This window comes from Gnatocerus cornutus, chromosome 5, assembly GCF_029298725.1.
Source record: "Gnatocerus cornutus isolate USDA-ARS CGAHR chromosome 5, icGnaCorn1.1, whole genome shotgun sequence".
NCBI lineage: Eukaryota > Metazoa > Arthropoda > Insecta > Coleoptera > Tenebrionidae > Gnatocerus > Gnatocerus cornutus.
Window position 1 is genome coordinate 15,103,876 of NC_142237.1, and position 15,226 is coordinate 15,119,101.

The window sequence follows — 15,226 nt, forward strand, 5'->3', positions numbered from 1 at the left end:
TGCTAATGAAAATTTATTACCACAAATGCAACACACGGTTCGTAAATAACCAAATTTATACCAACATTTTAAATAAATTCAACGTTCAATTAATTTCGAACTCTACGCAGAAAGTACACCAATTTTAACGGTACAGTATAAAAATGGCCGCTAATCACTACATCAAACATATCCAAAACAAAGCTATTTCAGATTTGCTTACGCAAAAACTTTTCTTTGATGTCTTCACCTGCTTTCACAAATAAGCACTGCTTCTAACTCAACGTTCTCTTTCACTATTAAATGATTATTTTTCATACTATGTAAACATGTCACCGTGAAATTTCCTCTTCACTAATTTCAAAAGTTTAATTGTGTTGCTTCAAAGCACGAACATGACAATTGTTATTAGCAATTACTGTTGTAATACTCTGGAGACGTGGAACGATGATAAAGCAAATAACCGATAAACTGTTATTAGGGAATCGTCAGTTCCGGTAAAGTAGAAAACAATTACAACATGACTTCCGCTTCATAAAATTGATATTAACGCACTAGTTCATATTCGGTGGAATTACAGTATGTTTTGTTGGGTTAATTAGCTTTCAGTTTGGAACAAACAAATTTTTGTGATGATAAGTCGTATCGCATAGGCTTTTACAGGCGAGACGCTTTTGTGATGGCCTTCGTGTGTTTAAAATAAATTGTCAAGATTAGTTTTCCAGTCTTTGTTTTGATATTGATAGATATAAAATGGCAATAAATCCCCTTAAATCGGGATTATATTCAACTGGTACAGGTTGACAAATTGTTAACTCTTTCATAAGCTGTCACGAAATATGGTCACGAATCTACAATGTTGCACTTTTTGGGAATCAACAGATGTTGCTTTCTATTGATTTTTTAATGAATGTGTTGTAAAAGCGAATTAGTCCTCGGTCATCATCAATCTTGTAATAAAGAAAGATAAGCAAAAATTGACAATAAATCGGGTGATAAGAATCTGTTCCTGATCGTGATATTTCCGCTGGAACTTAAAATCAATGTCAGAATAAAAGTAAAAATGTAAGATTTATGGCACGAAAAATGCGATCAAAGAAGGAAGGTCACAAAGGCGTAGTTTCTAAATAAAAAGAACAACAGAAAAAAATTCGAATTAATAATGTATCAAAATAATTGTTAAAAATGTTTTTTCGAGTTTCAAACTTTGAACTAACTTCAGGTAATACTAAATTCTAATATCACGGCTACCATTTCCAGTTCCCCAGTCCCATTACCCTCTAATTTCGAAACAGCCAAATGTCCGATAGTTATTTACGTATTTATGTAGCATAATTTTAGCCTAGAACTGCCCAACTTTATGTTTCTCGCTATACAATTCGGTTCCTACATTTATATTTGTTTATCTTCTAAATTACACATCTATTGTAAATGAGACCAGGCAACGTCCGCTTAATTTGGCACACTTCCAAAATGTATTGATCCCATTGTTATTTTAAACCAGAATCAAGCATCATTAATTAGTTAATTAATAAAAAACAACGACAGCGTAGCCAAAAATAAACTCGTGTGTGAACGCAAAATATCCATTTTACTACAAAAGCCGGAGAATTAAATTAACCGAAATAAAGTGGCATAAACAACAACTAAGGAAATTAAGTTTTGTAATACTAGTGAACAGCTACCCACTGTGAATTTGTGGCGAGGGAAGTTCGCTAATTGGCTTGTGGATACAGGTCGAATTGTCTTCAGACTAAGTTTTATACAAAAAATTCTCAGTTGCGAAGAAAAAAGGCAATTGCTGTTTTGTATCGAGTTGAAACTTACAGCGCTTGTGTCCCATGTTTATGGTTAAACCCGACTTTAAAAGAACGAAATCCCTTTAGTGCAAACTGGAGTTTATAGGCCGAGAATGTAAGAAGGAAAATTTGTGGTTAACGGCGTTTACAAATGAACCTCAAAATAGCCCGCTCTAGTGAACTCAAACTCAGGTAATATTTAGCTAGAGCAAACAAACTCACGCCCACCTTTATCTAATTTATATTACAAAAATATGTTTGTTTTTAGGGTTGGTACGTACCGAAGAAGAGGAGCGTGGAGATTGCTAAAACACTCACGTTTCTGTTAATACGTCTGACCTCGGCAGACAAAATCGTCTGCTACTTTATCTGCTTATAAATCATTTTGATGCAGAGTATCAAAATCTATGTACATGGTTGGGTAATGGAAACACCATTTGTTCTGCTTCGTTGTCAGGAGATTTATGTCTTGTCAAATAACAGTGAAAAAAGGTAACACGAAGGAAAACCCATTCGAAAAAATCCACAACAAATTAGAATAACTAGAAAAAATGACACAGTTTCTTTATTTTCGCACTTTTACTCGCTGAGAAAGTCTTTTCTCTTACCACTCCGAAAATGAAATTTTCTTTCCAGATTCCATTTTATACTTAATTACGAGCTATTCTGATGGCTGTTCTAATATAGAATTGTGGAGCTCTCCGCACCAATTTTAATTAAAAAGAGCTCATTAAATACCAGTACATTCACGTTTGATCGTGACAACACAACCGAATTCTATTTCAGTAAAAAATACGTCGTCTAAAAGGAAATCTCGAAACAAATTTAAAACAAAGTTTAAATCTAAGAAACTTTTTAGACTTGAGGGGGTCGCGAGCCACTGATCTGCGACGATGTAACTGCCAGTTAAAAGACCAGGAGTGGTATAATTGAGTCTTCAAATAGCTTTTGAAGTAATGGTTGAAGAGCATTGTTTATAATCATTACGTAGGAGCAATAATCACGTTGCAGTCTAGTGGAAATTATGTCTTGTTTGTACAATGAGTGTAAATATTTTTTTAATTTTTCATTCTCCAACTGGTTAATATCACGTAAAATCATCATTGTAGTGTCTTTGGAAAAACAGAGTTGTCAAAATATTGATGTTACATTACTCGATGTATCGTACCGCAAAGAGAAGAATAACATTTGTTGGGTAATCTGTGAATTTTTTTATTAATTTCGTGGCTAGAAATAACTCAAGATCGATTTTCAGGGTCTTCGAAAGTTCAACACAATCGTGCTTCTTGTAGTAATATTTATGAATTTAAAATTAAGCTTTAGTGTAAACCAATAATTCTAATAATTTACTGGAGAAGTAGTACGGCCTTCTGATTTCAAACATAAAGTTTGTTTGGCTCCATCAGGTCCGCATTCGGAGATATTCTTGAAAAAAATGTTTTTTACGTTCTACCGTACAAAAATTTATTTTCTTCAGTTTTTCTTGAAAACTTGCAAAGTTATATAATTGCTCGACAGTATTTAGAAAAGCCAATTAAATAAGTTTTTCAATAAACTATAAAACTCATTGCTAAAGTTAGTGCTTCCCATAACATTTATAGAGTCCTGACCTGATGGAGCAAACGAAATAAAGTCTAAAGGCTAGAGAATTGTAAAAACAATTCGTTGCTTTCGTTGTTAGATTCTTTTATCTTCATTAAAACTTAAACTGTTGAGAGAACTCTTTAAAAACTGCATTCCTGCAAAAATATGATAATATTTAAAAACTGATAAATTAACCATCAGCTCCTTCATAATTCGTCAAAATACGGCCGTTTAGGCATAAAATTGAAATTTCCATTTTTAGAAACGCCGTTAAAACGCGATAATTCCACCTACCTTTTTACTATCAGTATAATTTACGGCGGCTGCTATTGATTTCCTCAGCATTTTTAAAGAAACACGATAAAACCTCCTTATGCCTTTAGAATGACTGCCTAATATCAGCCATAAACCACGGTACAAAAAATATTTATGTATGTCATCACATCATTTCCGAAAAGTGCGCCCCAATAAATTTCAGTAACGGGCCATTATTCTCTTATAACGTCTCTGAGGTCACGCTCTGAAGAAATCCAGACTTTTTAGAGACAATATCGAAAATTACCTCAGAAATTTAGTCTAATCTGGAGCGAAGTGCTAATTTTGAACTATTTGAAAAGCAGTGTTCAAACAATGTAACTCAGAAACTTGAAGGCTGTCATGGAGTGATTGGATTGACAAACTCGCTACGAAACTAGTGCCAATTAGGAGTGAATCCTAATAAAAACCGGATCTGCAAAAATTAGTTTGCCTACGCATAAGTAAACCTAACTCGTCTAACTTTAAAATTGAATAATGGTGGAGTATCGTTTTCCACAAACAACGAGAAGTGAAACTCGATCTAAATCAATTACTTAAAATTCACGTAGTTCTGCAAGAAGCGGTCTTTTATATTTCGTTAGTTCTAGAACATTTTTGTTTTACATTCTCGAGCTATCGACGTACAGAAACGATAAAAATAAAGCAGTCATCGGCATAACTCAATAAGAATTTTCCAAAGTGAAATATATTACGTACGCCTGGAATATTTTATTGATTTCATACTTCCATCCTGTCAGTTGTTATCTTAGTTTCTTGTAACGATCTCCACGCAAGGTATGATACAGACTACCAAATTTGCAAATCTGTCTGTCTCTTCTTTGTCACTGTTGAAAGCCCACACGTTGCCACTCCACGCATTTCACTGAATAAACTTGCATAAAATTGTTGGAGCCTTTTATAGTTAACAAACCAGAAACGTAGTTGTTGAAATTGTTAAACTTGAATTAGCCACAAACCTTTTATTGTCCTCAAGTGGGTGTAAAGTTAATATTTTTGTAAAAACCGCGCTCACTCTGCATAAGAATATCAGTCTCGGAGTTGTTATCAAGAGGACGTCTTTACAACCACTCTGTCGAAGCAAACACAAACAACTATTACCACACAAGTACACCTACTTTCTCAAGGTGCTCGCCACTCAACCAAGGAAAGTAATGAACTCTCCACAAGGGGTTGTGGTGGCCCCACGGTAATAATGACGGTCGTTTAGATCGATGAGAAAAGTTACTCATTCGCATTAAAAATGCATTGTTTCCCAGGAGACCATCGGGTCGATCAACGAAACCATTTCCTGCCCACGAACATTTTCAAAATCTCGTAGAGGGAGTTTGCAACTAAATAATAACTTTTGATTAATAATTCATGAGGCGGATTTTTACGCCCTGTACATAATTTTTTAATTAGCATAATTGGCTGTTTTGGTGGCACAAATCGCGAAAACAAATAGAATTGAATTATGGGAAAATTTTTGTTGGAAGGGGGCTTTCGAGCGAGGCGGGTTTAATTGCGACCTTCTGCACACATAAATTTTGAAATATTTATTTGTTCTGCTCTGCCTTGTACCTACATAAATATTTGAGTGATTCTACGACAAGAGAGGTTTTGGTTGCTCGACAAATTCCAAAAATAAAAAAACGTGGAATTGTTTTTTTTTAATTTATTGCCTGTTAGAATTTTTGATACATTAAAAACTCTTTAATCCAAACCTTTATATTCCAAACCTCATGGCCTTCATAATAATAGACGAGCCTATCAAAATCTTACCAAATGTGATCTAAAAAATATTTGTCTACAGCAAACGCCTTAAAAACGAACGAAATTGGTTGAAAAATGAAAAATTATTCAAAATTTCAATTTTTAAACCACCCCTAAATACACGTTTTTTAAAAAAACACGTCGACGTCAAAATGTTTCTGATCAGCAGTTTTCACACTACAATAGTGGAAATTTTCAAACAATTAAAAATATAAATTTACACTTTTGTGATTTTCTCGCCAAGGGAAATAACCAGAAGAAAAAAAATTTGAGACGTAAATTTTCAAATAACTAAATTCTTCTAATTCAATTTTTTTACACGTTGATTTCATCAATAATTACAATTAAATTATAAATGCATTTTTCACTATTTAGTGAACCGCAAGAAAATATGACCTGCCAGGGGAAGGAAATTTTGAACGGCCCAAATATGTCGGTCCAACACTCAATGCTCTAACTAACTGCTGAAAAATGTAAAACGAACCGTGTATTGTTTATTTCTAATTTTAAGTGATTCCTAATCACCTTTCGACTATACGCACGTTCCATATAAAATATTTTAATTTTTACTTGAGGGTATGTCAAGGAGAAGAAAACATGACAAAACCAAATGTGAGGGACAAAAATAACTTCGAAAATGATAAACTCATTGCAACTACAATTAAAAAATATATGTGTTTATACAGGGCTGTCCGGAAAGTGGCGCACCACCTTGAAAGGGGGTAATTGGGTAATCCCCCAGAGCACCAAAAAAATGTTAAAAAAAAATCCAAATTCGCAAAGAAGAGCACGAAATCTACAAAATCATCACTTTTTACCAAGATTGAACGGCTGAATTGCAAGAAAACAGCAGAATTCTGCACGAAATCATCAAAATTCTTACAGAAAACCGCATATTTCGATACAAAACGACGATTTCTCGCCGATTTTCGTTGTTTTCTGGCTTGAATTCGCAAAGAAGAGCACGAAATCTACAAAATCATCACTTTTTACCAAGATTCAACGGCTGAATTGCAAGAAAACAGCAGAATTCTGCACGAAATCATCAAAATTCTTAGAGAAAACCGCATATTTCGATGCAAAACGACGATTTCTCGCCGACTTTCGTTGATTTCTGGCTTGAACTCGCAAAGAAGAGCACGAAATCTACAAAATCATCACTTTTTACCAAGATTCAACGGCTGAATTGCAAGAAAACAGCAAAGTTTGTTAACAGTTTTCAACCATTTGTCACAACATTTTTCCGACTTTTTTTGCACCATTTCTTTGTGCAAAATGTCCTTTAGATCCCCAATTCATTTCAACAAAAAATTATTGCACTGAAATCGTTAATTCTGGCATCCAACTTTTACTCTTCAATTCATCATATCTCGAAAAATTGAAGACATGATTTTTTTTTAACATTTTTCCGGTAATCTATGGCATTGTCCGATAATACAGTATCACGGTGATGCGCGAGTTTCCGGACACCCTGTATATAATTTATCCAAAATGCACTAATAAAGTAGTACTTTATTCACTCATTTTAGACAAATAAAGTACTCTTTTATTTTCTGAACACTTTAAAGAAAACTATGCCACATTTCCATGACAACCATGCAAGCATGGCTTTCTTAACGCTAAAAATTTGTCACTGCTGTCACTTCTGTCAATTCTTTTAATGCTTTAATTGCAACCAACAGAGGCTTTGGATAAAATCTAGTATTATATTCGAGTGTAAAGACAAATTATTCACTCCAAAAATCGTATTTCCTCGATCTCGAGAATAACTGATTTTTGTCGTGAATAATTTGCATCTTTACACTCTTATATAATAAATATCTATTACCTAATTATTAATATTAATTCCAGAATACTAGGGATACGTCACGAGAGAGATATTTTATGCACTCAGGCTTCATTTTCAAAAATTTTATCAAACTGATTAGTATAACTTATAATGATTCTTCTAAAGTGTAAAATCTACTTAAATATACTCTTATTAAAATTATTATATTTTCAATATTTTTGCATTTTATGGCGTTGACACCTAAACGTTTTCAATACAGACTGTTAATTCATTTCTGATTAATCAAAATGCTTAAAAAGCTTATGAAACAGCAGATTATGTTCTAATGAACAAAATTCGAGCTATTTTAAATACTGAGACAGTCACCAGTGTGGACAAAAACGTCTTTTGTTCTCCATATCCTTGAATAGTAATTGGACAACAAAAAATGCAAAAGATGGGATTTAGCATATTCATAACCTTTAAAGCAGTTGGCAAAAAATCCGCACAAATCCTGAGAAAATAGTGCTAGCTAGTTTAGCCTGCGACGCTTTTCCATTTTAAACTTCGGTGTTCATTTCAAACTTGACAAGATCTAAAAAGAGTTTGTAACTAAATAACACCGCAAACTGCCTTAAATAAAACCAAAATTTAATAATTCATGATTAGTATTTACATCACACAAAACTTTCAATTTAATTACTCCGCTTACGTATGCACATAATATTTTTTGATTTACATAATTGTGTCTCGCAGTTTTGTTGACGTGGGAAGTTCCCAACTTTATCCCGAAATAATGAGAAAAAGTAAGACGCTAAGTTCCGAGTACAAATAATTTGGTTTTTATCGCACTGCAGTTCCCTTTTCAGCAAATAAAACCAGCCGAGCCTTGTAATTCGCAATAATGCTTGTGCTTTCTTTGAGCTTTCTGCAGTGCGATTATCGTAAGTCCGGATGGAAATTACTATTTTAAATAAGCAGAACGTGACGAAGCAGATAAACTGAAATGCGTGCGGTAATTACATTCATATGAAAAGTACAAGAATGCGTACGTTAATTTTTGGTTCTTCCTCTATACATTCTCCCTCGTGTCGTAAATTTTCAGTCTCTTACTGTCACACCATTATCTCTAGCTTTCGGTTGGTTTTCTGTTTGATCCGGTTATATTTTGATAAAGTATTGATTACACGTTTTCTCGGAGGTTAACAACAACCTTGTTCAGGTTGTCTGGATGACTTCGTACTGGTTATGTATGCATTACTTTCCCGGTATCGATCCTTTTATCTATTTCTGCATAATTTTGGTCTGTTCTGAATTCTGGTCTTGCGTTTAGTTTTGTATTCGCACACTTTTGCATATTTGAATAGGAAACCAACAATATGAGAATAATGTATTCAAGGCGTTTTTGAATAGCTAACCCGACTATGATTTATTTTTCAGAAGTTTTCATTCGTCAGACACTAAATTAAAATCCACGTTTGATGTAATAAGAGCAAAAGAGAGAAATTGTGTTTTCAGTGATAACAAGCTGAAATTAAGTTTTAGATTAATCATTTTAGTCACAGTAAAACTCACCTGAGGAAATTACAGTGAATCCACAAAGTCTCTTATTCAAATATCGACTAAAAATTCATGGAAAATATTTTATGTGCTCGAGCTTTCAAAAAGTTGAATTTAATTATGCAGGTGAATACAAAGAACGCAGAAATCTCACTATTTACAAAAACATTTACATACGTGTATGTAGTGCTACATATGTATTTCAATTCTTTCCAATTTATAATGTAAATGTTTTTCGCAATCGTTTTCTCTCACATTTCTAGCTAGATTTTCTAAATTTCAATATACTCAATATTTTTTTGGTGGAGGCGCCAACATTTTTTAAAACTCCTTATTTTTACGTTAAAATTTTGTTTAATTCATTTAAACTTCCTAAAATAGAAAAAAGTATGTTCGTTAGATTTAACATCATTATTTTACTTGGCCAAATCTATAAGAGGGAAGAACGAAAAGAACACAAAACGACAACACAAAGTGTGTCAAAAAACAGACAATGAGTGCCAACATAGGGTGTTCACCTTTCCACCCTTCCACAAATTATCTATCGCTAAAAACCTCCATTAAAAGTGCCCCAACTTTACCCCAATCGTACAATCCTGTTTCTCCTTGAAGCTGTCTGTAAAATGTTTAGTGGCGTGTTCGTAGGTAATTTTCCCGAAATTAGAGAAAAACACCACGAAACAGACATGTCTTCCCTAATCACAATTAGCTCGTGTGAAATTACATCCCTCGTGCGAGAACTCAACAAAAACATTTTCATAACATTATTAGAAAAGTAACTAAAATTGGATCTATAATCCTCAACTAGATAATTTGTCAAAGTAAAACAATTTAATACGTTCATCGACAATGATAAATTGATGTCGTTATATTCCGTTCTAAAGCTCAATTAGCGTTGATTTTGTGCGAAAAGAATGGACTAAACGTGCTCAAATACGAAATAAACTAATGAATGTAGGTAACCACTAGACATGTCTATTAGCATTTTCGTTAATTTTGCTTGTACAATGTGTGCGCATCATGTTTATTCATGGTATTTTGAAAGCATAAATTTCAGCTCGTGACTGATGCAATAATTTCATGTATTTTTCAAGTCCCAAGACATCAGTCATGCCGTTTATTATCCATGTTTCATTTGTGATCACACCTTTAAAATTCTCGGAAAAAATCGATCAAAGTATCCTAAGCGCGGTTTCAAATTATCCATTGAAGTTCAAAGCAAACTGTTCAAACGTAATTGGATCGAGTAGATTAAATTACAAAGATAAACGCTGGAAAATTGCCTGTACCATAAAAGTACCTTCAATCAGCTGTCGAAAATAAGTTGTCCCGAAAATTAAAGTTTCTTCCATTATAATCAAATTTTAGTTTAATTACAGTTGAGCAAAACAAACATTCTAAATTAAATTGCACAAAAAACCCGTAAGCTCCTCGTGCAAACACCAGCTAGTAAAAATGTTTTTCGAATAAAGTTTGCCTAGAAATTGGGAAAACCTCTCTTATAATATTTGTGCTCCGATCGTAGTTCTTTTGTGGTAATATATCATGTTTATAACTAATTTAGATGAAAAAAGCAATCTGTTGTGGTAACGACAGTTACATTCGTTTGAAAAGAAGCGAAAAGCTCCCGTTCTTAAAATAGAAGTCGTAATTGAAAATCGATTTGAAGTCATAAACAGGCGGTTAATTTTACCGAGTGATTTTTAAATCGAATTTCACTAATTTCGTTAACTTTATCGGGAGCAAATACAGAACAGGCGACAATAAAAAAAACACAGTGCTTTTTGCGTCAACGCAATTTATTTCCAATATAAGAAACCTTGACCCAACACGAGACGGGCGCGTCTGAAATTCCCTGAAGTTCTGTTCAAGGGTCCTAACTTAGTATTTCGTTTAAATTTAATTAAAGTGGGATTTATCAAATGCGATCATTAAATTGCACTAGAAACTAAAAGAGAAATTGAAAAGCTTAGTGTATTATGAATGGGGTGTCCTGGCGCATCCACCATTTTTATTATACGCATTAAACATGTTAAAATTAATATGATCAAAACTAACAAGTTTAAGCAGCGTGGTGAAGTATATTTAGCGACAGTCCAAAGTTTCCCATTTCGTTTAATTATCTCTGGAACGATATAGAGACGTATTTATGAGTTTTAGTGCCATCCAAATTGAAATAGACACCTAAGTCATAAGCATTATACATAATGCATAGAATCTCTCCATCAGCGTATCTCTCTCATACATGTTTACTAAATTAAAACAATAAACACTCTCAGGGAAGCGACGTTCTATATTGCAGAATAAATTATTAATGTTCGCCTCTGTGCGAACTGCCACCACCAGAATATTGCTAAATTTACCGAGCTGATAAAGACGTCGTTGCTGAATCCCGTGATATCATGTTCAGCATGTTTCTTTGTTAAAAAGGTACAAAGGTTGCCAAGTTTCGTAGACCAATCATGTTTAAAATTTTAGTCTCGGCATGAAAGTTTTATTAGAGAAAGGTCAAAGGTTTGGCTTTTAAAAGTCACCGCGTATTTTTAGGGCGAAATTCAACATTTAGCGGGAATTAAAACAATTTTAGTAACATGATGTTAACTGTTTCGAATCAAATGCTTTTGTCTAGACAGATACAAAAATACATTTTTCAATTATGAACAAAATTGAAAAAAGTTTTAGTGCTAAAAATGGTGGATGCGCCATTGTAATGTTTTCAGTTGTGTGCTTTTCATTCTATTCAATTTCATACACGAATCCAGAGTTTTTTAAATAAATATCAAACTTCATAAAATATTCATAATAGTTATTTTTAGTCAATTAATTAATAAATTATACATGTACAAATCGGAGTGTTTTAAATACATATTGTATAAAAATACTAAAAATCCATGACAGGTAAAACCTAAATAAGCAAAATAATAAAAAAGTATTTTAATTCAGTACAAAAAAGACATTGTACCTAGGTAAGTATTTTTAGTAGTGCTAACTCTCCAGAAATCCATTAGGTTTGTTTTTGCTTTAATGGGGAATAATACCAAACAAAAGCTTAAGCTTGGTGAAACATTCGCAAGTCTGTTTTCTCATAATGTCAAACGTTTGCCCAGAAGCTACATCAACATTGAGCGAAAGTTTTATTGATAGCCACAGTAAACTGAGAAAGCAACCAACAGATAATTCCTAGAAAATGAGAACAATTCTGCCTAAAAAAATGCAATTATCCTGGAAACCAATAGATGTAAAAGGATCGTAATGACACTGCTGAATTCCTTGGACAATAGTGCATGAGATAAGTGCAGTCTCTTGACAATAGAGCTTCAACTTCACTGGTTGCAATCAAATATAAATTAAATGTTCCATCTAAAGTTTTACACTTGTTCTCTGCATCAACCGAAATTAATCCCATCGTGTAAGGAATGTAATGACATCATGATTTCTTTAAGCAAAAGAGCATTTTCCTGGTTATGAGGCAATACTGTCATAAAAAACAGATAAAAGAAAGAGCGGCGCCGCTGTTACTTTTATGACAGATAGGCTTACGTTTTCCAATAACATTTCTCAATTTTCTGCGCTTTAAAATACAATTGATTTTTAACTTGAAGTGATATCATCTTTATTTATTACAATTATTTCGTTTTACGCCGCATCTTTGTTGAGGCCACAATGTGATGACTTGTAAGAACGTCATAAATTTTCTTTCATGGAAAAATATGTCTAGAGCGTCTAAACATCTTCACCTTGAGAGACCTTTAGGGAATCCTTTTTTACTACTTTCTCATTTATTTTTTGTGAAGATTCTCATTATTTTCCGAAGCGCAAAATTTAGTTGCTAACACTGCTAAACCTTTAAAATTGCTGAAATCAAATAAAAATTCCGAACAGCTTTTCAATTACATTTTTCAAATTGAAAATTCACCTTTTTAAGTCCATTTAAATCCGTCAATTGGCAATTCATCGTGGACTAGGTGAGCGACCGAGCTTCCCCAAATGCGGGGGTTGATAATATAATCAATTTGCTTGCTTACACAACATCCCTTTCCACTTCGTTTTCATATCTCATATTTTCGTTACTCTTCCAAATAAATTTACGGGTTTTTTTGAGGTGGATGTTAGACGCACCTGCCGTTAATCGTTTTTTGCTGAAATTATTCAGAGATTTAATTAACGTTGTACTATAGATAACGGCGCATCATTATTTAGGCACGTATCGATTTTGTCCATTAATCAAATACCAAAACGCTGGAGCCGTAATTAGGATACAAATATACAGCAATTGCATCATTAGAGACGTGTAGAAAGAAAATGCAATGAGAAAACAAGATATTTATACAGCGAGAGTTCCAGGCTTCCGTTATGTTATCGAACCTCCACGTATTTGTGACAATGGAATTCACGAACTTGAAGAACAATAGGACAAGATAAATGAATAATGATAGTTTCAACGTACAACAAAATATGCATTTCTCGTTCTATAAACTCTCATAACCACGTATAGTCCGTTGGATAATGAAAAATATTTACAGCGCTCTACAATGAAATCCGATAAAAGTTTCAGTTTTTTCATTAAATCGATGAGATGGAATAACTTTGTTTGTGCGGACAAAACAGTTTTTATTCGTTACAACAATACAAGTTTGAAACTGATCAAGCAAAAGGAAAAGTTCATGAGTTCTTCCAATTAAAATCTCGTCAATTTTGTTGGTTAACAGAATAATTTCATTCCACACTTCGAAACTTTTAAAACCGAGTTTCGCCCCAGGAAATATGCTCTTGAAGTTTTATTCAAGAATCGAAAATTTGCCTAATTTATTATCCGGATGAGAGGAATAACAATGAATTTTTATTAAACTTTTTATAGTTTTCCCGAAGCATTAAACCCCTGTGCTGCGAGACTTGGCGTGGAAAACATCCCCTTAATGAATAATCGATGGCGATGTCTAGTTGAGAGTAATTTAATCTTTGTAAATTCTAACAAATTTAATTTTGAGGGCAGGTTATCCATCTTGTGACTGCTAAAGGTGGAATATTTTGATACGAATACAATTAGAATTTTTGGGCTTGTTCAAGTAAATCAATAGCAACGAAACTGCCACAGTTGCTTCTACAAAAGGAAGTTTTCCGAAATTTTCTCGACATACAATAACCACCTAACAATGAAAATTTAAGACCCGTAGGGTGAATTTATTTCGTCCCAGTGAAATGACTTCGCAATTAAACCGAAATGAGCACGTTCCAGCAAGCTTTAATATTTAATATGGCGCCAACGTTCTCTTACTGCTATCACTTAAACCACTGTCATACATTGCAAATTACGTTTATAGCATATCCTCCATGTATGCACGGAGCAGGTACTCAAATTAATTCTCCCATTTACTTAGGTATTTCCAGAAATCCAGTAATCCCTTTTCGAAGTGTGCTTAATGACCCGGAGTATTGAAGCCGAAATTTTGCTGATGGTGACAGGTTCAACAAAACATGGCCTACATAAAATCACAATCAATAAGTAAATTGAACAAAACATCCAACTTTCCAACAAAATACCATAATTCTCGCATCTGTATTGTCTGTCGGAGCTAAATAAATTCGTTATTATCAAACAAGAATCTTCCAGTGGAAGATGAAACTTTCCGGAGCTCCCTGCTTCAACATATTGTAAGCAATCGATTCCACTGAAAAGACGACTGATATAATCGGCGCGCTATTATTGCAGTGCAAACTTTACAGTTTAACACATCTGAAAATCTTCCAATCTGTTTCCGGTTACAAATTTCCCCTTTCATATATCGAAATATTGTAAATCCTCTAAACTGCAAAGTCATTATGTGTATTTCCCAAAGTTATATTTGCCCTCTCCTTTATAGGCTATAAACCGCTTGCCACAATAAAGATAGAACTTTCTGTACTAAAAGAAAATAAAATTTCAATTCCAGCTTCATGAGCAGCAAATACCAACCTGATATTACACTTTGCGAGTTTTACGCGTTCCTAGTTTATTTTATTCGGTAACAGTTTAGTAGAAAACACTGTAGCACTTAATGTAGCGGATTTTTATATAAGGTGTTCATTAAATTAAAGCCAATTACTCTCAATTTATTATTCCAGTTTCAGAGAAAGCAATTTCACCCTGCATAAAATGCAAGTTCTTAAAAGCCCGATTGAAATCAAACGTTCTTTTGGTGCGTCAAGAGAAAACTGTCACTATTTTCCAACTTTCTGTAAAGAGAAAACGAATATTTCTGCCTAAAGCCGTAGCATAATTACTTTTTTTTTACCGAATCAAGTTCGCAGAAGATGATTGAGTTGTGTAGACGATACCACAATTATCCCTTCAGCTTTATTTATATCCAGTTTAATTAAATTTGTAATGGAAAATAAAAATAAATCACTTTGGCATCGGTATTACTACAATTGGGTCTACACGAGGAACATTGGCCTTCCATTATCGTTGTCGATTCCAAGCGAGTTG

The 15,226-nt window shown here is 33.5% G+C and overlaps 1 protein-coding gene across 1 annotated transcript in view; it reads right to left on the reverse strand.

The window, feature by feature from the left end:
* Positions 1 to 15,226, reverse strand: part of LOC148175013 (uncharacterized) — a 42,277-nt gene that overhangs the window by 19,632 nt on the left and 7,419 nt on the right. The gene's annotated exons all lie outside the window — the stretch shown is intronic.